The sequence below is a fragment of the Megascapheus bottae genome, chromosome 28, assembly GCF_031878675.1.
Source record: "Megascapheus bottae isolate mThoBot1 chromosome 28, mThoBot2.hap1, whole genome shotgun sequence".
In the NCBI taxonomy this organism is placed as follows: Eukaryota; Metazoa; Chordata; class Mammalia; order Rodentia; family Geomyidae; genus Megascapheus; species Megascapheus bottae.
Genome location: NC_143536.1, coordinates 8,680,435 through 8,701,191, shown reverse-complemented (window position 1 = coordinate 8,701,191; position 20,757 = coordinate 8,680,435). Strand labels below are relative to the sequence as shown.

Genomic DNA, 20,757 nt, shown 5'->3' with positions numbered 1-20,757 from the left:
CAAATGGTAGAGCATTGGCCTTGAGCTAAAGAGCCCAGGAGTATCGCCCAGGCCCAGAGTTCCAAGTCCCATGACCCAGTGGTTGAGTGGGACAGCACATCTGTATAATTCCAGATTTACTGGAGGTAGACGCAGAAGGATCTTGGTTCTGAGCCGGCTTGGGGGAAAAGTTAGCAAGAAACAAGTATGCAAGCTACCCAAGAGGCAAGGCCTAGGTTTTGTCAGTATTATGACCCAATCTACCCTCAGGGAAAAATTTTAAAAAGGTAACTAAAAAAGCAAAAGGGGGGGCTGGGAGCATGGCCTAGTGGTAGAGTGCTTGCCTAGCATGCACGAAGACCCGGGTTCGATTCCTCAATACCACATTCACAGAAAAAGCTATAAGTGGTGCTGTGGCTCAAGTGGTAGAGCACTAGCCTTGAGGAATGCCCAAGAACAGTGCTCAGACCCTGACTTCAAGCCCCAGGACTGCCCTCCCCCCCAAAAAAGAGAAAAGGATTGGGGGCATGATTCTAGTTGTAGAGTCCTGCCTAGCAAGCCTGGCTCGCCTGCTCGCGTGCTACCGCGCGCGCTCTGTCTCTCTCTGTGTCTCTCTCTCTCTCTCTCTCTCTCTCTCTCTCTCTCTCTCTCTCTCTCTCTCTCTCTCTCTCTCTCTCTCTCTTTAAAATTTTTAAAGTGTAAATAAAAGTTTCATCAAACTCCTTGATGTAACAACTTTGTGTAACACCTTTGTCCTCCTGGGCACAGCGCTTTTTCTTGCACATAGACTTTGAGTGCATGCTAGTAAATTTTCAGAATGATTCACGTTTTGTTGAGATGCTAAGTATAAGGACCAGTTACAGAAACAAAGACTTTCTGTCTAGCCCATGTACCTATTAAAAGAACATTTTTGATAATTTGGTTTTCTGGTGTTGACTATGAGTAATGCTATTCCTTAGTACAATTTCAGATAAAAACTACTGATAAAATAGTTGGTAGTCCTTAATAAAATTTCAAATAAAAACTACTGATAGTAGTAACACCAGAATCTTCCCCCCCCCCTCCCCAGCGCTGTTTTCCATAGGTTATTTATTTATTTATTTATTTATTTATTTTTGGCCAATCTTGGGCTTGGGTTCAGGGCCTGAGCACTGTCCTTGGACTTTCTCAAGGCTAAAGCTCTACCACTTGAGCCTCAGCACCATTTCCATCTTTTTTCTATGTATGTGGTACCGAGGAATTGAACCCAGGTAGGTATTCGTGCATGCTAGGCAAGCACTCTACCACTAGGCCAAACTCCCCGCCCTCCATAGGTTATTTTTAGGATAGATTCTTGATTCTAGTCAGGGCTTGTATATGAGCTGAGATTTGCCTACTGTGGGACTTCCATGTTGCTGGCATTACAGCATTCACCACTGCATTCAGCCTCCTTTATTAGAGACAGAGTCTTCTCTGACTGACCTGGAGCCCTTCTCCTCCTAGACTCAGCCTCCACATATGCTTGGGATGACAGGCATGCACCATCGCATCTGGCTGTGGACGGAAAGAGATCTTAGGAACTTCTCTGCCTGGGCTGGCCTTGAATTGTATCCTCCTTTTGTCTCACACCTTCTGTTTTAAAGATTATGTCTTTCATCTGAGGCTGTGCGTTCCTTTTTAAACACAGAGTTGGTGATAACATTTGTACACTGGTAGTACTGCAGTTTGAACTCAGGTTTTATGCTTGCTAAGTAGGCACTCTACCACTTAAACTGTGTGGGTTTCCAGACCTTGCCGTTTTCATCATTTTTCAAAGAATCTCTTTTTGCCTGGACTATCTTGGATCTGGATCCTTTTTATTTTTTTTTGTCAGTTGTGGGCCTTGAACTCTGGGCCTGGGCGTTGTCCCAGAGCTCTTCAGCTCAAGGCTAGTGCTCTACCATTTGAGCCACAGCACCACTTTTGGTTTTCTGGTGGTTAATTGGAGTCTCATGGACTTTTGTACCCGGGCTGGCTTTGAACCCTGATCTCAGATCTCAGCCTCCTAAGTAGCTAGGATTACAGGCGTGAGCCACCAGCACTTGGTGACAGTGGTCATTTTCTAAGTCAAACTCTGATAGTATGATGGTAATGGCTTTTTGCTACAGCTGGACTAAAATCCAAATTTCTTAGTGCCATTTTTTAAGGCCTGGGCTTGTGTATGTCTTTGACAGATGACAGATAATAAAATTGGGCAAGACCCAATGAGTTACACAGGGGCAAGACTCTTTCTGTTCTCCAGTGTCTGGCATTATAATAGATGGTTGGTAAAAGTTGGCTGAACAAATGAATGATGATGCCTTTGTTACCTCTCTTAAGATCTGATTTTAGGGTTGTATTCTATTGTGGTAGTGGACTTTATTACAACAGGTATTTGCAAGTAGTGCTGAATTTGAGAATACAGAACTGCTAAACTAATGGAAATCAGTTCTAATTTAGGATTATTGCTCTGTATCATTGTACCTGACATGATCATTCACAATTGTAGCTGCTGGAAGTTTTTCAGAAACTAGTTGAAAACATATGTTTAGGATTATAGACTTGAGAAGATTTGCTTATTATCTTAAAAACATGTTATGCCTATAGTTAAAGTGCTATGATAATGTTGTTTGGGTGATGCGTGATTTAAACCAAAATTAGTCAAAGCTAACACCATGAATTTGTATTTAAATCATTTTTCTTAGTGTTTATTATGAATACTTTAGGGGGGAAGAAAGGGAGTTTGTAAACTTACCATTCCATAATTACCAAGTAGTACTATGAATTTAAATTTATGATGTTGATGTATATCAAATTTCTGTATGATCATTTGCTTTAGTGATGACAAGTGCTACTGAGTTACAAGAACATGTATAGACTATATAATTGTATTTTACTATTATTATTATTGCCAGTCCTGGGCTTGAGCTCAGGGCCTGAACACTTTCCTTGGACTTTCTCAAGGCTAGAGCTATACCACTTGAGCCTCAGCACCATTTCTGGCTTTTTTCTATGTATGTGGTACCAAAGAATCCAACCCACGTCTTTGTGCATGCAAGCACTTTACCACTAGGCCAAATTCCAGTCCTGCATTTTTTAAATTTAATTTTATTGTCAAGATGATATACAGAGGGTTTACAGTTACATACGTAAGGTAGTGAGTATATTTCTTTTCAAGCATTATTGCCCCCTGCATTTTATTTTAATATAATAAACGAAATGAGTTACACAGGGGCAAGACTCTTTCTGTTCTGGTATTTTTCTCCCATGTGGAGCATTATAATAGGTGGTTGGTATAGTTTGACAGAACAAATGAATGATTATGCCTGATAAATAATATTAATTTAATTAATATTAACACTAGTTTTCAGCATTGTGAGTATGTCTGTATATGTACGTGTGTGTGTGTGTGTGTGTGTGTGTGTATGTGTGTATGCCCTGTGCCCTATTCCTAGGGCTTGAAGTCAAGGCCTAAGCATTGGGCTTTCATATTTATGGCTAGCTATCTAGCGCTCTACCAGTTCAGCCAACTTTTTGGTGGTTAATTGTCTTTTGGACTTTTCTTACCTAGCTGCTTCCAACAGTGATCCTCAAATCTCAGCCTCCTAAGTAGTTAGTATTACAGCTGTGAGCCACTAGCACTGGGCGAGTTTTTAGTATTTTTAGCCTTGTTTCATCAAACCATCACATGAAAAAAATCATGGAATGTTTTGAGAAGTGATGGAGTGCTGTTTTCTTTGAGTACTGTTGACATCTTTATTGACATCTTTAATTGAGTATTGTTGACATTTGCAGCCTACCCCCCAAAGTAAAATGTAATTACATTTGTAGGATTGTATAATCTATTTTTTTTTTTTGCCAGTTCTGGGGCTCGAACTCAGGGCTTGGGCAATGTCCTTGAACACTTTTTACTCAAGGTTAACTCTCTGCCATCACTTGAGCCATAATGCCACTTGTGACTTTTTTTGTGTGTGTTGTTCAGGAATCGAACCCAGGGTTTTGTGCATGCTAGGCAAGCATGCTATCACTAGGCCACGCTCCCGGCCTATAATCTATTTTTTGATGTTAGTAGAGTTTAATGGTACCTCCTTAGAAGTTAAAATATTGGCTTTATGTGTTAAATGTGTAAATAAGAAGTGGTTAAAATTTGAGTTTTGGTGGCATGTTTCAAATTTTCAGTGGCATAGGTTCATCTTCTAAAATTCTAACCTTCGAGGTGTTTAAAGGTACTCCAGATGACCAAACTCAGTTACATGTGAAAAATCTAGTTTGTTTGTGTGATAATTCAAATTGTTACCTCCAGTTTTTGTTTTAATGATCACTAAGTCTATGATTTAAAATGTCCCGTTTAGTTAATGTAAGATTAGATTGAAACCAGACACGGATGGGTCATGCCTGTTATCCTAGCTATTCATGAGGCTGAGATCTGAGGATCACAGTTCAAATCCAGCTCAGGTAGGAAAGTTTGTGAGACTCTTATCGCCAGTTAACCACCAGGAAAAAATTAAGGGACCTTACCCAGGCCCTGAGTTCAAGCCTAGGACTAACTACCCCCTTTCCTACCCCAGAAAAAATTTGATTGAACACCTATAATAAAAGTTAAAGTTTGTGGGCCAGGAGCATGGCCTAGTGGTAAAGTACTTGCCTAGCATGCACAAAGCCCTGGATTGGATTCCTTAGTACTACAAACACAGAAAAAGCCGGAAGTGGTGCTGTGGCTCAAAGTGGTAGAGTGCTAACCTTGAGAAAGCTCAAGCCCTGAGTTCACACCCCACAACCGGTTTAAAAAAAAAAGTTTGTAGTTTTTTAAAAGTATTTGACTAGCTGGGCACCATTAGCTCACACCTGTAATCCTAGCTACTCAGGAGATTGAGATCTGAGAATCGTCCAGGTTGGAAGCCTGTCTGGGCAGGAAAATCTGAGACTCTTATTTCCAATAAACTACTAAGAAAAAAACAAGTGACACTGTGGTTCAAGTGGTAGAACTCTAACCTTTAGCACAAACACTAGCTCAAGGGCAACCTTGAGTTCAAGCGCCAGGCCTGACCAGCCAAAACTATTAAACCAGTTTGAATTAGCCAAACAAGAGATCTTATAAAAAAAAAAAAATTCCAGTTCTTGATTTACAGGGTTTAGCCAAAGCTGGTAGGAAAAAATTTAATCATCTCTCTTCTAGTATTGAAGACACAGTAAAGGGCTGTTTGTTTATTTATTAATTTTTAATGTGTTCTAAAAGTGTGTCCTAGTTGTTTTTAGATTGTACATTATAATGAATAGACATGATCACCCAGAAAGCAATCCTTAAATTGACATTTGGAATCATGGGCTGTGGATTACTTCAATTCTGGTTCTGTGTAGGATCAGGAAATTTCTAGTTTGAGAGCAATTTCTCCTCTGGTTAACTGGTCTAGCCTTTTCTTAGTCTTAGTGTTTTTGTTTTACTTCGGATGCTGTTCTTGTCTTCTGTAGCATGTTGGAGGGGCCAGTGAGGTAATGCTTGTAGAAGTGCTCTGTAATTTTTGTTAAGTGCTCAATATAGGCAAGCTATTTACTTTCTACGTTATTTGTTAAGTTTCATTAGGTTATAGGTGATGTCTCATTATAGGAAAGTCCAACCTGCATTTAAACTTTGGAGATGTCCATTTAGTTAAAAATGCCATGTTCAAAGAAAAAGAATAGTTTGCAAGTTTTAATTATTATTGTCTTTGAATGGTCCACAAGGTCAACATCTTTTAGTTACAAGTTTCAAAATCCATCACATTGAAGAAAAGCAAGGAAAATCATAGGTTTTTGGTTTTTTTTAATGTGATAGTTCTGTTTTTGTTTTTTGAAGATAGTTTCCAGTTTACTCAAAGAATAGTGGTGTGGATAAATCTTACCCTAGATTACTTTGTAGTGGCACAGGAAAGTTTTCCATCCTTTTAACATGCCTGAAGAAAGGATATATGTGGCAATTTCTTATCTGCTTCCTTATTCCGTCTAGTCTGTGAGAGACAGGCACACCCACTTCCCTTCTTCCAGTCTGGGCTTCACTCTTAACCTAAATAGGACATGCTCAGTGAAGGTTTTCATTGTTTCTTCAACCTGGTTATACCCATGGCCTTACCTAAGTACAGTGCCTGACCTTGTTTTATTGTGTCTTAATTTTTTCGAGCATTGTCTAGATTGACCTTCAAAACGTGACTAAATCTGTAGACCTTGTCTGACAGCCTAAACTTGAATATGTACATATGCATATGTGTGTGTGCTTGTTCCCCAGTACTGAGGCTTAACCTCAAGGCCCAAGTTCTATCACTTGAGCCACAGCTCCATTTGTGGCTTTTTGCTGATTAATTGGAGATAAGAGTCCTGTGGACTTTCTTTCCTAGCCTGGCTTTAAGCTGTGTTCCTCAGATCTCAGCCTCCTGAGTAGCTAGGATTACAGGTGTGAGCCACTGGCCTATACTTTTATTTATGTCTTTATTTTTATGCTGTCCTTGGTCTTGGTGCTGTCCCAGAGTTTTTATGCCCAAAGCTAGTGTTCTGCCACTTGAGTAACAGTTCCACTTTGGCCTTTTGGTGGTTAATTGGAGATCAGCATCTCACAGGCTTTCCTGCTTGCTTTGAACCATGATCTTCAGATCTCAGAGAAGCTAGGATTACAGGTGTGAGCCATCAGCACCTGCTTATAGCATGTACTTAAAAAGAAATATTCTGCTTATACCTACAGTTCTTCTCTGATGTTATAAGCTTTTAGGCATGTATACTCATTTTTAGAAATACTTGGAGTAATACTGTCAGTAAGCATTAGTTATAAAGAACACATTCTACTTTACCTTTGCTTTTCAATTAGTGCAGACAGTTTTTAGAAATGCTACCTGGCTAGCAAAAGTTAGTTGAAGATTACAGATAAGGTCAGTTACTGAGAGGACAAAGAAGGAAGCACTACTGGGGAAGCTTGGGAAAGTCAAATTGAGAATGGAGTGAGAAGGACTTAACAGTTCAGTCAGAGATAAGTTAATTAGGAAAGTGTAGGGGGCTCAAGAAAATCAAAAGCACAAAAGATGTTCTAGGGGCAAGAGTGTTAAAAGCTGCAGGTTTTCAGCTGCAGCTGAAAGAAAAACCAGGCTACTGAATTTGTAAAGGAAGTCATTATTGAAAGTGCACTAATAAAGATCAGAGTAGTAAAGATGAAAGTCAAATTAGGATGGGTAATGAAGACATAAAGGTCTCCTTTGGGTGCTGACCATTTGTTTGGGAAGATAGATCACAGGGAAACTGGGTACTTGTATAGGCAGCAGAATCTATAAAGGTCTTTTGTTTTTGGTTTTTAAATAAGGAAGTTGTATGTTTGAAGGCATGAAGAAGAAATTGATCCTGGAAAGAGATTTTTTTTAAAAAAAACTGTAGCTTAAATTTAGAGATGTTCATCCTCAATTATTGTGGCTGTTTCAAAGTTGTGAACTTTAAGCTGGTGGGATGCGGTGGCTCACGCCTGTAATCCTAGCTACTCAGGAGGCTGAGATCTGAGGATTGTGATTCAAAGCCAGCCCAGGACTAAGGTCTGGGAGACTCTTATTTCCAATTAACCACTAGAAAACAGGATTAGCGGGGCCAGGAGTTTGGCCTAGTGGTAGAGTGTGGTTGCCCTAGCATGCTCTTAAGACCCTGATTTGAGTCCTCCGTACCACCCACATTGAAAAAGCCAGAAGTGGTGCTATGGCTCAAGTGGCAGAGCCTTGAGCAAAAAGTGTCCAAGGACAGTGCCCAGGCCCTGAGTTCAAGCTCAGGACTGAGGAAAAAAAAAATTAATGCTGTGGCTCAAGGGGTATGGTGGTAGCCTTGAGCTGAATATCAGCTCAGGGACAAGCCCAGGCTCAGGGTTCAAGCCCTGCGATAGACAAAAAGTTATGAACTTAGTGGGAGATATTTAGTGTGTATTAGTCTTTGTTTTTTCTTTTTCTTTTTTTTTGTGCTGGTCTTGGGGTTTGAACTCAGGGTCTGGGTGCTGTCTCTGAGCTATTTTGCTCAAGGCCAGCACTCTCATTTGAGCCACAGCTACACTTTTCTGGCCTTTTCAATGTGTGTGGTACGGAGGACTCAAATCAGGGTCTTAAGAGCATGCTAGGGCAACCACACTCTACCACTAGGCCAAACTCCTGGCCCCACTAATCCTGTTTTCTAGTGGTTAATTGGAAATAAGAGTCTCACAGACCTTAGTGCCTGGGCTGGCTTTGAATCACAATCCTCAGATCTCAGCCTCCTGAGTAGCTAGGATTACAGGCGTGAGCCACCACATCCCAGTTAAGTTCACAACTTTGAAACAGCCACAATAATTAAGGATGAACATCTCTAAATTTAAGCTATAGTTAAAAAAACTCTTTGCAAAATCAGTTTCTTCTCCATGCCTTCAAATATACAACTTCCTTATTTAAAAACCAAAACCAAAAGACCTTTATAGCTTCTTTGGTAATTAATTGGAGGTGATTGTCTCATGGACTTTCTTGCTCCACCTGGCTTTAAACCATTATCTTCCGATCTTCACCCTCCTGAGTAGAATTGCAGGAGTGAGCCACGGGCTCTTTATTTCTTTTGGTCCTCTGTGGTGTGCATGTGCGTTGTGGATGAGTGTGTGAGGGTGACATGTACATGGTCCTGGGCTTGAACTCAGAATCGGGGCATTATCCCTGGGCCTTTTGCTCAAGGCTGGTGTTCTACCACTTGAGCCACAGCTCCACTGACAGCTTTTTGGTGATTAACTGAAAATGAGTCTCAAGATTTTTCTTGCCTAGGCTGGCTTCAAACCACAATCTTTAGATCAGCCTCCTGGGTAGCTAGGATTACAGGCATGATCCACAATGCCCAGCTAGGGGTTTTTGGGGGTTTTTTTTGGTCACTGATTCTGGTTGTATTATGTTTAGATGTTCTGGTTTCTTTTTTTAATGCCTGAGTATGAAGTTCAACCACTCTTAAGTCTGACTTTTTATTCAATACAGCCCTGTAGTCTTGCTCCCCCCCCCCCTTTTTCTTTCTTTCTTTCTCTGTTGATCCTAGTGCTTGAACTTGGGGCTTGGGCACTGTCTGTCTCTGAACCTCTTTGTGCCCAAGGCTAGCGCTCTACCACTTGAGCCACAGTGCCACTTGTGTTTTTTATTTTTCCTGAGGAGTTTGACTTCAAACCACCGTCCTCAGATCTCAAGCCTCCTGAATAGCAAGGATTACAAGCATGAGCCAGATAGCCAGCTTTGCAGTCCTGCTTTCTTTAAAATATTTATTTGATGGCGCCGGGAGTTTGGCCTAGTGGTAGAGTGCTTGCCTTGCATGCCCAAAGACCCGGGTTCGATTCCTCGGTACCACATACATAGAAAAAAAAAAAGCTGGAAGTGGTGCTGAGGCTCAAGTGGTAGAGCTCTAGCCTTGAGGAAGTCCAAGGACAGTGCTCAGGACCTGAGCTGAAGCCCAGGACTGGCAAAAAAAAAAAAAAATATCTATCTATCTATCTATTTATTTGAGGGCTAGGAATGTTGCTTTAGTTGTAGGGTGCTTGCCTAGCATGCATGAAGCCCTAGGTTTGATTCCTCGGTATCACATAAAGAGAAAAAGCCAGAAGTGGCATTGTGGCTCAAGTAGCAGCTTGCTAGCCTTGAGCAAAAGCAGCTCAGGGAATGTGCCCAGGCTCCAGAATTGCCTCCCTGCCCCTCCCCCCCAAAATGGTTACTTGAGCCATAGTAACAGCTGTCTTCCCCAATAATTTAAGATGGTTAGTCTTTCTTCCAAATCTCCATGTAAGTCCTACCTGTCTTTTAGCTTTAATTGTCCTCTTGTTCCAGGACCCTCAAATTGCCAAGGGAGAAATTTAATTAGCCCTTTTATCTGTTCCCATCATAGAGGCTGATTTAAGATTTTCTGACCTTCTATTAAATTAAAACGTCTATCTTCCAACGTGACAGTAAACTTAGTTAAGGGTAGGAGCAAGCCTATTAATTTTATGGTAGAAGGACCTACACGTACTAGGTGCTCAAGATTATTTGTTTATAAACTCAAGGACTTGCGTTCTCACTGGACATTTTTACTCAGGATTGGCACTACCACTTAAGCCATATCTCTACTTTCTCAGATTTATTTAAATGGAAAAATGTTTTAGAGGTGAAATTGATTAAATCTTGAGTTATAGAATAAAATGTCTCCCTAAAATACAATGTCAGGGCACATAGAAAAAAAATGAGTAATACTTAACCTAGCATTTTACTGCTCTTTCAAACAAACACTGCCTCTTCTGTGTTATGTATATTATACAAGTATCTCATTTTGTTCTTTCTTTGAGTTAATGAATTGGTAGCCTCTAAATATTTCAAATATCTATATAAATGTAAATGCATGTACAAGTTTTACTTACAGTTTCAGCCTTCCTTGGTATGAATTTTAGATGCATGTTTACATTTGCATATTTACATTGGATTTTTAAAAATTATATTTAGCAGTTTAATTACATTTAGTCTGTTATTATTTCCATTGCTAACTGGATTTCTTTTTTCTTTCTCTCCCTCTCCCCTCGCTTCCCCTCCCCTCCCCTCGCTTCCCCTCCCCTCCCCTCCTCCTTCCTTCCTTCCTTCCTTCCTTCCTTCCTTCCTTCCGAACTGCGTAACTTGTGGGTAGGGATGGGAGCAGGGGGGTGTGGAGGAATGTGAAAGAAGGGGTGAAAATGCCCAAGAAGCATTGTTCTCATAACCTGCCTTATGAAACTGTATTCCTGTTGTACTGCTCCTTAAAAATAATGATAAACACTGGATACTGGTGGCTCATGCCTGTAATCCTAGTTACTCAGGATCTGAGGCAGTAAAGTCCCCGTGAGACTCTTCCAGTTAATCACTCAAAAAGCAGGAGTGGTGCAGTGGGCTCAAGTGGTAGAGCACTAGCCACTAGCCTTGAGTACAAAGAGGCTCAGGGAAAATACCGAGGCCCTGAGTTCAAGCCCCACAACTGACCTCCCCAAAAATGATTAAAAAAGTATTTTAAAATGTTTGATAATTTTGACAGATAAAATCCTGAAACTCACTCCCTTAAAAAAAAGCATTTCATAGGAAACTTTCTGTGAGATATGTGAAACAAGCTGGAAAGTAGCTTTAAAGCTATTTAATATTTCTACTTTGTTGGCCTCTGGTTCAGAAAATCACATTGCTTGTATTTAAAGCTATATATTATCTTTATAGCCGGGTGCTGGTTGCTCACACCTTCTATCCTAACTACACAGGAGACTGAGACTTAGAGATTCAAACCTAGCCTGGGCAGAAAGACCAAGACTCTTTCCAATTAACCAGCAATATCCCTGGCTGAAGGCATGCATGATTCAGTTGATAGAAGCTGTGGTAAACAAACTCAACATTTAAGTCCTGATACTCGTATCACACACACTTTTTTTTTTAATAATAGAAACTTGTTATCATCTTTTTTCCTGCTTCTAATGTTCCTGTTCCTTTTCAGTAATTTCTTGTCTCTTGTTGAATTAGTATTCAAAAAGAGGAATTTAAAATATCTTGGTTTGATATGTGCATATTTTAAATTTAATAGATGTAGCAGTGCCTCGATCTTAGGTCAGAAGTAAGTAACAACAGCATCTGAAATAAGCATCAAAAAATTGGAGGAGTAGGAGACTATTTTCTTGGCAGTATTTGAGGGAGTACTGGGGTTTGAATTCACGGTCTTAGGCATGCTAGACAAATGCTCTACTACTTGAGCCAAGCCCCGCCCCTTTTGCCTGTTCTTCTTTTTCTTTTTTTCTTTTTTGATAGGTTCTCATGCTTTTAAGCCTGTGTTTGCCTTTTACAGGAGATGTAGTCCTCTCCCTGCACTTTCTACTGCTGAGTTTGTTTTTTTAATTTTTTTTGTCTTCATTTCTTTAAAATATATTTTTTATTGTAATTAATAGAAGGGTTACATGATATTTGCCAGATAAATGGTGCATTAATTCCCACACATTGATACCCTTTCACATGTCATGGTCCCCATTTCCCTTCCCCCCTTCCCCACCCCTCATCTTGTTTTCCCCCGTTCCCTATCCAATTTCAGATAACCAAATTCAAATATATCCAATATTGCTGAGTTTGTTTTTTGAGTTTCGTTCTTGCCAACTTTATTTTTTGGCTTAGATTAGTGTCAACCTGGTAGCTGGGATTATGGGGTTGTACCACCATGCCACTCTTTTTTTTTTTTTTTTTTCCCCGTGGGTCATGGGGCTTGAACTTGGCCTGGGCGCTGTCCTCTCCTTGAGCTCTTCAGCTCAAGGCTACAAACCTACTCTTGAGCCCCACTTCCCATTTCCTAGAGGTTAATTGGAGATAAGAGTCTCAGGGCCTTTTGTGCCCTGGCTGGCTTTGAACCTTGATCCTCAGATCTCACCCTCCTGAGTAGTTAGGATTACAGGCGTGAGCCATCACGCCTGGCTCACCATGCCATTCTTATTTTTGTTTTTGAAGCTTTGCATGTTCCTCCTCCATGACAAAAAAGAAAAAAAACTATAGGCCTCTGGATGATGTATTAAGCTGGTAATTTATGGATACAAAGTTTTAAAGGCTAAATGTTATCAATGAACTTGAGAAAAAGCAATAACAAATAGAAGAAAAGCAATGATTAGCAGACATAATTAGACTGGAGGCAGAGGCAAAGATTAGAATTCCACTAGAGCATCAAGTAGAGACATCAAATGGAAAATAAAGCCAGTTTCTAGAGAATAGGTAACCAGACCAGAGTCATCCTACAGAACAGGCACAAATGACCCTAGACATAATCTGAACATCCAGTTTGTGTTTATTTAGATTTTCCATGTTGATAATGAATTAGCATTTAGTGTGTATGTACATAATTGGTAAGAATTTCTGTGTTGGCTGGTGGGAGCATGGTTCAGCAGTAGAACACCTGCCTAGAAAGTAGTAGGCCTCTCCCTTCCACCCATCCACACAGTGTAGAGTAACAAGTGAGGAATATATCATTGTCATAGGCTGAGTAAGGGAAAGTAGTGTTGTTCAGGTTATTGGGCTGAACTTCTTTGGTAATCACCATTTAATTTATGAAACCTTTTCTGAGTACAGTATAAGAATGCTATCACCGTTGACTTATTGCATATAATGTTACCCCCTCCCCTTCCAAACCAGTGGCTTAATGTAGCTGTTTTTAAGGAGCTACAGATTGCCTGGTGTCCCTCTGCTTCTTGCTTCTTTCTTGCTTCAGAGCCATAAATTGTTTGGAAGGCCTCTGTTTTGAGCCCAGGAGGAATGGGCACCAGCCACCCCAGACAGTGGCAAGAGCACCAGAGGGCAAATGGAAAACAACCTAGGAAACTGGCACATTGCTGTTTGTGCTTCATTCTTTTGGCCAGAGCAAGTCTTATGGCTGAAACCAAAGCCAAGTCCCCTTAAAGTGAGAACTACAGGATCACATCGATGAGTAGTCACGAAGTTGAGGTTCCCTTTTCTTTTTCATAGGCAGCTTCATCTGCTCTAGAGCAAAGCATTTCACATGGGTAGATTTTATGAAGGCCCCTTTCATGTAAGCATTGACTTAAAATTCATATACTGTAACAACTGAGTCACTTAAATTGTACTGTTTAGTGCTTGTATGTTAACAGAATTATACAGCCATTATCACAGTCAATCTGAGTGTTTTCTTCTTCCCCCCAAATACTTAGAGGTATTAGGAGTTCATCCTCATTCCACCTTCTCTCCAGCCCCTGGCAGCCACTTTACTTTCAGTCTTGGCTTTGCCTACTATGTACAAAGAGAGTCTTAACATATATGGTCTTTTGTGTCTGTTGTCTTTCATTTAACATAATGTCTATCCATTCTCCTGGTATACATCAGTGCTTCATTCCTTTTTGTTTTGATGGTACTAGGGTTTGAATTCAGGGCTTTATGCTTGCTGTACAGTACTCTACCACTTGTATTATACCTCCATACCCTATTTTGGGGATAGTATCTGACTTTTTGCTTATATTATCTTGGACCCACACTCTCTCTATTTTATACTTCCTTGTCATAGCTGGGATGACAAGTGCACACCATGGTATCCAAGTTGACCAAGATGGATGGCTTTAAACTGCAATCCTTCCAATCTTCAATCCCATGTAACTAGGATTGTAAGTGGGACCCACCACAACATATATACATATGTACATATGTATAGTGTGTGTGTGTGTGTGTGTGTGTGTGTGTGTGTGTGTGTGTGGAGGGAGAGGGAGAGGGAGAGGGAGAGAGAGAGTGTCTATGTGTGTAAACCAGTCTTAACTTGGCACTCCCAATTAATCCTTCTGTCATAACTTTATACACACTGGGATTACAAGTGTGGCTCGCCATGCCTGGCCTGTTTTGCATTTTTTTTCTTTTTGGGATGGGGTAAAAATTTACCATCATAAGTGTATACCTAGGGTGGGAGTTTGGCCCAGTGGTAGAGTGCTTGCCTAGCATACACGAAGACCCAGGTTCGATTCCTCAGTACCACATAGAAAAAGCTGGAAGTGGTGCTGTGGCTCAAGTGGTAGAGCTCTAACCTTAAGGAAAGGCCCCAGCACTGGAAAAAAAAATAAAAGAATAAGTATACCAAGTTATATTTAATCTACTTATTGCTTGGTAGATATTTGGGTAGTTTCCATCTTTTGGTTATTTTGTGTAATGCTGTTATGAACATTTGTTGTATGTGAATGTTTCTGAGAGTGCATGATTTCATAAATTCTCATGGGTGATTACTTCAGAGTAAAATTGCTGTCTCATAGAATTTCTGTTTTTAACATGTGAGGAATTGCTGAACTGTTTTCCAAAATGACTATCCCATTTTACTTTCTCACTGACATTAGGAGGGTTCTAATTTCTCTATTGCTTCACCAACAGTTGTCCTTGTCTGTGTTTTAATTATAGTGAGCTGAGAGTGGTCTTTCATTGTGGTTTTCTATTTGTTATATTTAATTACTTATATTTAATTAAGGGCTTATAGGGAAAAAGCAGTGGTTTTTAAATTAGATCTATCTGTTTTTAAAAATATAACTCCAAAGTCAAAATGATGGTTTATGTGCCTAAAAAGCTTGCATAAGAAAAAATATTGAATGTATATCTTTTTGCTTACAGCTTTTTCCCCCCCCCATTTAGGCCATCATTTATTTATTTTGTATGCTAAAGTCATTTCAGGGGGGCTGGGAGTGTGGCCTAGTGATAGAGTGCACGAAGCCCTGGATTCAATTCCTTGGTACTACATACACAGAAACAGCCAGAAGTGGTGCTGTAGCTCAAGTGGTAGAGCACTAGCCTTGAGCACAAAGAGGCACTCAGGCCCTGAGTTCAAGCCCCACAGCAACAACAGTAGCAACAACAAGTAGGTGATGCTAATTTTGGTTTTTGTGCTGAAAATGGGTTTTAAACTATTGGTGCTCTATCACTTGAGGCACCTCCATTTCTGGTTTTCAAGTGTTCATTTGGAGATTAATAGAATCTAACAGACTTTCCTGCCCAGGCTGGCTTCAAGCCTTAATCTACAGATCTCAGTCTAGGGTTACAGACATGAGATACTGGCTTCTGGGTGATGTGCTTCTCTTTATGCTTCTGCCTGGGGCTTGTTAGATCTGTGGATTTGTACTTTTCATCAGATGTGTAAAATATTTAACCATTATTTCTACACACATGCACAGACACAAACATACACTTGGCATTTTTACTCTTCTACACCCTTTCCTACACCTTTGTTCATCTATGTACACTAGTTAATAGTGTCCCAAAGATTACCAAGGCTGTGGTTTTGTATTTTTTCAATTCTTCTTGCTATGGATAGTCTGTGTTGGTGTGTTCAGGGATCTTTCCTTCTTCTAAATGTCATCAGTGATTATTCCCACCCACAATGAGATAATATATGTAAATTCCATTTGAGTTTAAAAAAAAAAATCCCCTAGCTGGGCACAGTGGTTCATGCCTGTAATGAAGCTGGAATTTTGAGTATTGCTGTTTGGAGCATTGGCTCCAGTCATCCATCAAAAAGCCAGAAGTAGAGCTGTTTCTCAAGTAGTAGAGCACTAGCCTTAAACAAAAAAGCCCAAGGGCAATACCTAAACCCTGAATTGAAGCCCCAATACTGACAGAAAACAACTTTTACTTTTCTCTTTTCTATCACATTCATTTGAAATCTTTCTAAATTTTGTTTCAGTCTCCTTTTTTCTAATTTCAGCATATCTGCCATGTACAGTCTGAATTTTCTTCCAGATATGACTCCTCTTGATACTTTGTATGCTTGAATATTGTGAATTGTGTATTTTGCATTACTGGTCAACTGGATCTTTGTTACACCTTCCTTAAAAGATGTCCAGCTTTTAGCCAGGCGTGGTGGCTCACTAAAAACCCTCCAATTAATCATTAGGAAATGGGAAGTGGGGCTGTGGCTCAGGGGTAGGGCTGTAGCCTTGAGCTGAAGAGCTCAGGGACAGTGTCCAGGCCCAGAGTTCAAGCCCTATGACCCACAAAAACAAACAACAAAAAAGGATGTCCAGATTTTGTTCGCTACTCTGGAGTCAGTTTTGGGTCTGGTTGGGTCTTGTTAAGGTTTTTATGACTGTAACTAGTAGTGATTGTCTCAGGACTAAAGGGAAAATCTCTCTGCAAATGTGTAGAGGCTGGCTGTCCATGCAGCTCCTTCTCCCAGCATTCATCCTGTGTCACTGTTCTAGCGGCCTCAGATTTCCTCACTTACCAGGATCCTTAGGTTCTCTTTCAGTGTTGTTTTCAGTTCTTTCCAGCTCTCACTTTTTTACTCCTCTTTGCTTCTTTCCTTTTAGAATATTATTATTTCATTTGTTTTTGCCAGTCCTGGGCTTGAGCTCAGGGCCTGAGCACTGTCCTTGGACTTTCTCAAGGCTAGAGCTCTACCACTTGAGCTTCAGCACCACTTCCAGCTTTTTTCTATGTGTGTGGTACCAAGGAATCAAACCCAGATCTTTGTGCATACTAGGCAAGCCCTCTACCACTAGGCCAAACTCCCGGACCCTAGAATATTGCACATTTTAAAAAACTGTTGCTACTACAGCCACAACATCTTTTGGATTTGGATGGGGTTAAGATAGTAAGAGAGGCATCCTGTAACCAGAGGTACTAGATTCCTCTTGGTTTACAAGGGATTGTAAATATATATAAGTCTATATGTGTTCTCTTGATCATGTTGGGGTTTTTAATGTGTTTGTGTATTCTGTTTACATTAAAAGAAGCAAAAATAATTGCTGCTGCCTTGTCTGCAGGAAAAAAAAATAAAAAACTGTTGCTAATAGAAAAAGTAGAATGTTTTAAAAGTTGTAATTCATTTATCATTTTACTGTCTTCTTTGTTTGTGTGTGTTAATACTTGAGCTGGAACTCTGGCCCCTTGCTTGGCTTTTTCATTCACAACACTCGAATTCCCTCACTTGTTTGCTGGTTAGTTAGAAATAGAGTCTCAAGGACTTTTCTGTCTGGGTTGGCTTTGAACTTCAATCCTGTGGCTCTTAGCTTCCTGTTAGCTACTTAACTAGAATTATAAAGTGAACCACCAGTGCCTGGCTTTATTATTCTTTATTGTTGCTCTACTCCTTGAGCCACAGGGACACTTCGGGTTTTCTGGTGGTTAATTGGTGATAAGAGTCTCTTGACTTCAGTGCCTGGGCTGGCTTTGAACTGCAATCCTCAGATCTTAGCCTCCTGAGTAGCTGGGATTACAGGCGTAAGCCACCGTGCCTGGCCCCTTTAAAATTATTCTTAAGCACTTTTTAGAGTAATTAAGTGATTTTGATTATAATTTTTAAACCATTTGAAAGCTTCAGTAACTTTTGTGATTTTTTTTTTTTTTTGCCAGTCCTGGGCTTCAGCTCAGGGCCTGAGCACTGTCCTTGGACTTTCTCAAGGCTAGAGCTCTACCACTTGAGCCTCAGCACCACTTCCAGCTTTTTTTGTATGTATGTGGTACCAAGGAATCGAACCCGGGTCTTTGCGCATGCTAGGCAAGCACTTTAACCACTAAGCCAAACTCCCGGCCCGATTTTTTTTTTTTTAAGTACTATGCTGTGGTTAGTAGCTTGTGGAGGGAATAGTAAAATCCAGTTTACAGAGCTTTTCATTTTCTTAGATGAATATTTGAAATCATATTTGAAATTCTTTTGTTCTACTACACATACATTCCTAATCTTGTTTGTACCTGAGTTGTTTTTAATTACATATATTTATAATATGCTTCTGTATTCATAAGTACTGTGTTGATCTATTATAGTGAATTACAAAGTAATGTTGTATTACAAAGTAAGAACTACTAATAAAATGCTAACTTAATAACTATAGTGATATTTTAAAATAGCTTTGTCATGTGTTTGAGAACCACTTAAGTCAGAGGTTCTCAGTTAGGGTAGTAACTATCCTTTAAGGGACATTTTTAGAATTTGTGAATGTATATTTAGTGATCAAAGAGGGTGATTGTTTGTTTTTGCCAGTCCTGGAGCCTAGACACTGTCCTTAAGCTTTTTCAAGGCAAGCATTCTACCACTTGAGTCACACCATTTCTGGCTTTTTCTGTGTGTATGGTACCAGGGAATTGAACCCAGGGCTGCATGCTAAGTGAGCACTTTGCCACTAGGCCAAACTTCAGCCCAAAGATGGATATTTATTTTTAGTGAGTAGCGAGGTTTACTTCTTGCAGTCTGAGAACAGTGCTGTACAGGAATAAGTATTCTGTCTCATTTGGTGCTTCAAGCTTTACCCAGGTCTGAAATACATTTATATATTTACATATAAACACAAAGTATGTTCTTATACAATGCATTTTATATCAAGAGTTATATTAGCTGGAGTGAATGTCCTCTTATTTACAGACTTAAGAGCTTGATGTTTTGAAAAATATCACATATAGCAATACATACAAAACATCACATACGGGGCTGGGAGTTTGGCCTAGTGGTAGAGTGCTTGCCTAGCATGCACGAAGACCCGGGTTCGGATCCTCGGTACCCCACATACATAGCAAAAAGCTGGAAGTGGTGCTGAGGCTCAAGTAGTAGAGTGCTGGCCTTGAGAAAGTCCAACGACAGTGCTCAAGCCCTGAGCCCAAGCCCAGGACTGGCAAAAAAAAAAAAAAATCACATACATCAATGATATTTTAGTAATCGTTAATCACCTGATTTAATCACAGGTTCATGGAGATTCTTCATGTTAATGCAGATTCTGTACTATAAATACCTTTTTTTTTTTTAGTGTGCTGATGCTTAGGTTTCTTCTTAAATTTTGTTTTATTGTCAGGGTGCTTATGTTTTTATGCATTAAATAACTTAAAGGTTAACTTCGTTTTCTTCATGCTGTTATAGCATTATAATTTTTTTTAGCATTTATATGGATAGTTTATCTACAGTTAATACAAGTTCAGCAATAAAAGGTACTATAAATTTAACTATATCACCCCTCCCCCCCACCAAGTATCTCTTAAAGTGTTTGTGACCAGAATTATTTCAGTTCTTGGAGTATATGTAGGTTTACTGATTTTGTGGAATGGTAACTAAGTCTTAAGTATGAAATTTGTTTTTATGTATACTTTACACATAGTATTTAGAGTTTCATATATATATATTTTTTTTATTTTTTTATTTTTTTGCCAGTCCTAGGGCTTGAACTCAGGGCCTGGATACTTTCCTTGGACACATATTGCTCAAGGCCAGCACTCTGCCATTTGAACCACAGCATCCCTTGTGGCTTTTTCTGTGTATGTACTACTGAGGAATCGAACCCAGGGCTTTGTGCATGCTAGGTGAGCACTTTACCACTAGGCTATGCTCCTGGCCCTCATAATATTCTTAAGTAGTTGTATAGAGTTTCGATTTTACATGTTCATATATGATGTTTTTAATATATATGTGAAACAAAGTTTATATACATTGAAAGATATCGAAAAAAAGTTAGTGTCTCTATCCCAGACACCCCCCCCCACACACACCCCACTCCCACTCACCCCACACACAGGGTAGGCAATCTGGCTTTATACCACTACCATCATTCCTGACCCCTGAATTGATATGATAAGGAATCGGTTTTCTTGTACATGAGTACTTAACAGTGCCAAATTCAACAGAATATGTTTATAGCGAATCAGTGATTTGTTAAAAGAATCTAATGGCAGCATGGTGACAGGATTATCAGAACACGTTTCAGCTCTCAGACAGTAGGGACAAGCATAGTAGCTTCCAGACACTAGCTCTGATGTTGTATGTTTCTGAATACTGCATTTTTTTGTTTAGGTGAGAATAAGTACCAGAAGCAGTTGAGGACCATGAAATGAGTCCAGTAGGAATAAGGAGACATTGGCTTAAAAGTATCTCTTTGGCTAATAAGTTGGCATTATTTCTTGTTCTGTTATGAATGCACACTGCTCTAGTCAGTCCTTCAACAGGCCCACTACACATTCTCACAATGTCATTTATAAGCTCTGTTTTGCAGGGCCAAAAATATCATCTTCTTTGTCACCAAAGTTCCCCCCCATAGTGTTATCTGAGGCACTTTTTTGCAGTGTGAAAATAACAGCAAAAAAACCCCAAGCATTATTTTCACAGTCACCACTTTTTTGCCCATGTTGCAGTGCCAGGCACGATTACACTTCTTGTCAAACTCCTGAGAGAACAAAAAGAAAGAAAACTTAAGGATTTTAATGTTAAACCAGAAATCAAGAGTTTGCCTACTGAAAAAGCTAAAAAGCTATAGCCTACAAGGGCAGAAAGAAGAGGTTAGAATTGCAAATTCTTAGAATGAAAGAATGTTGCCTAGCTCCAAGTCGCCTA

General features: G+C 39.8%; 1 protein-coding gene across 2 annotated transcripts in view; it reads left to right on the top strand.

Moving 5' to 3' along the window:
• Positions 1-20,757, top strand: part of Sppl3 (signal peptide peptidase like 3) — a 78,811-nt gene that overhangs the window by 1,974 nt on the left and 56,080 nt on the right. Inside the window, exon 1 of one of the 2 annotated variants that reach the window (XM_090320280.1) lies at positions 19,605-19,733. The exons of the other annotated variant lie outside the window; for it this stretch is intronic. The gene's annotated coding sequence lies outside the window, so the exon portion shown is untranslated. Of the gene's footprint in view, positions 1-19,604; positions 19,734-20,757 lie in introns of those variants that run through there. 2 annotated transcript variants of the gene reach the window in all.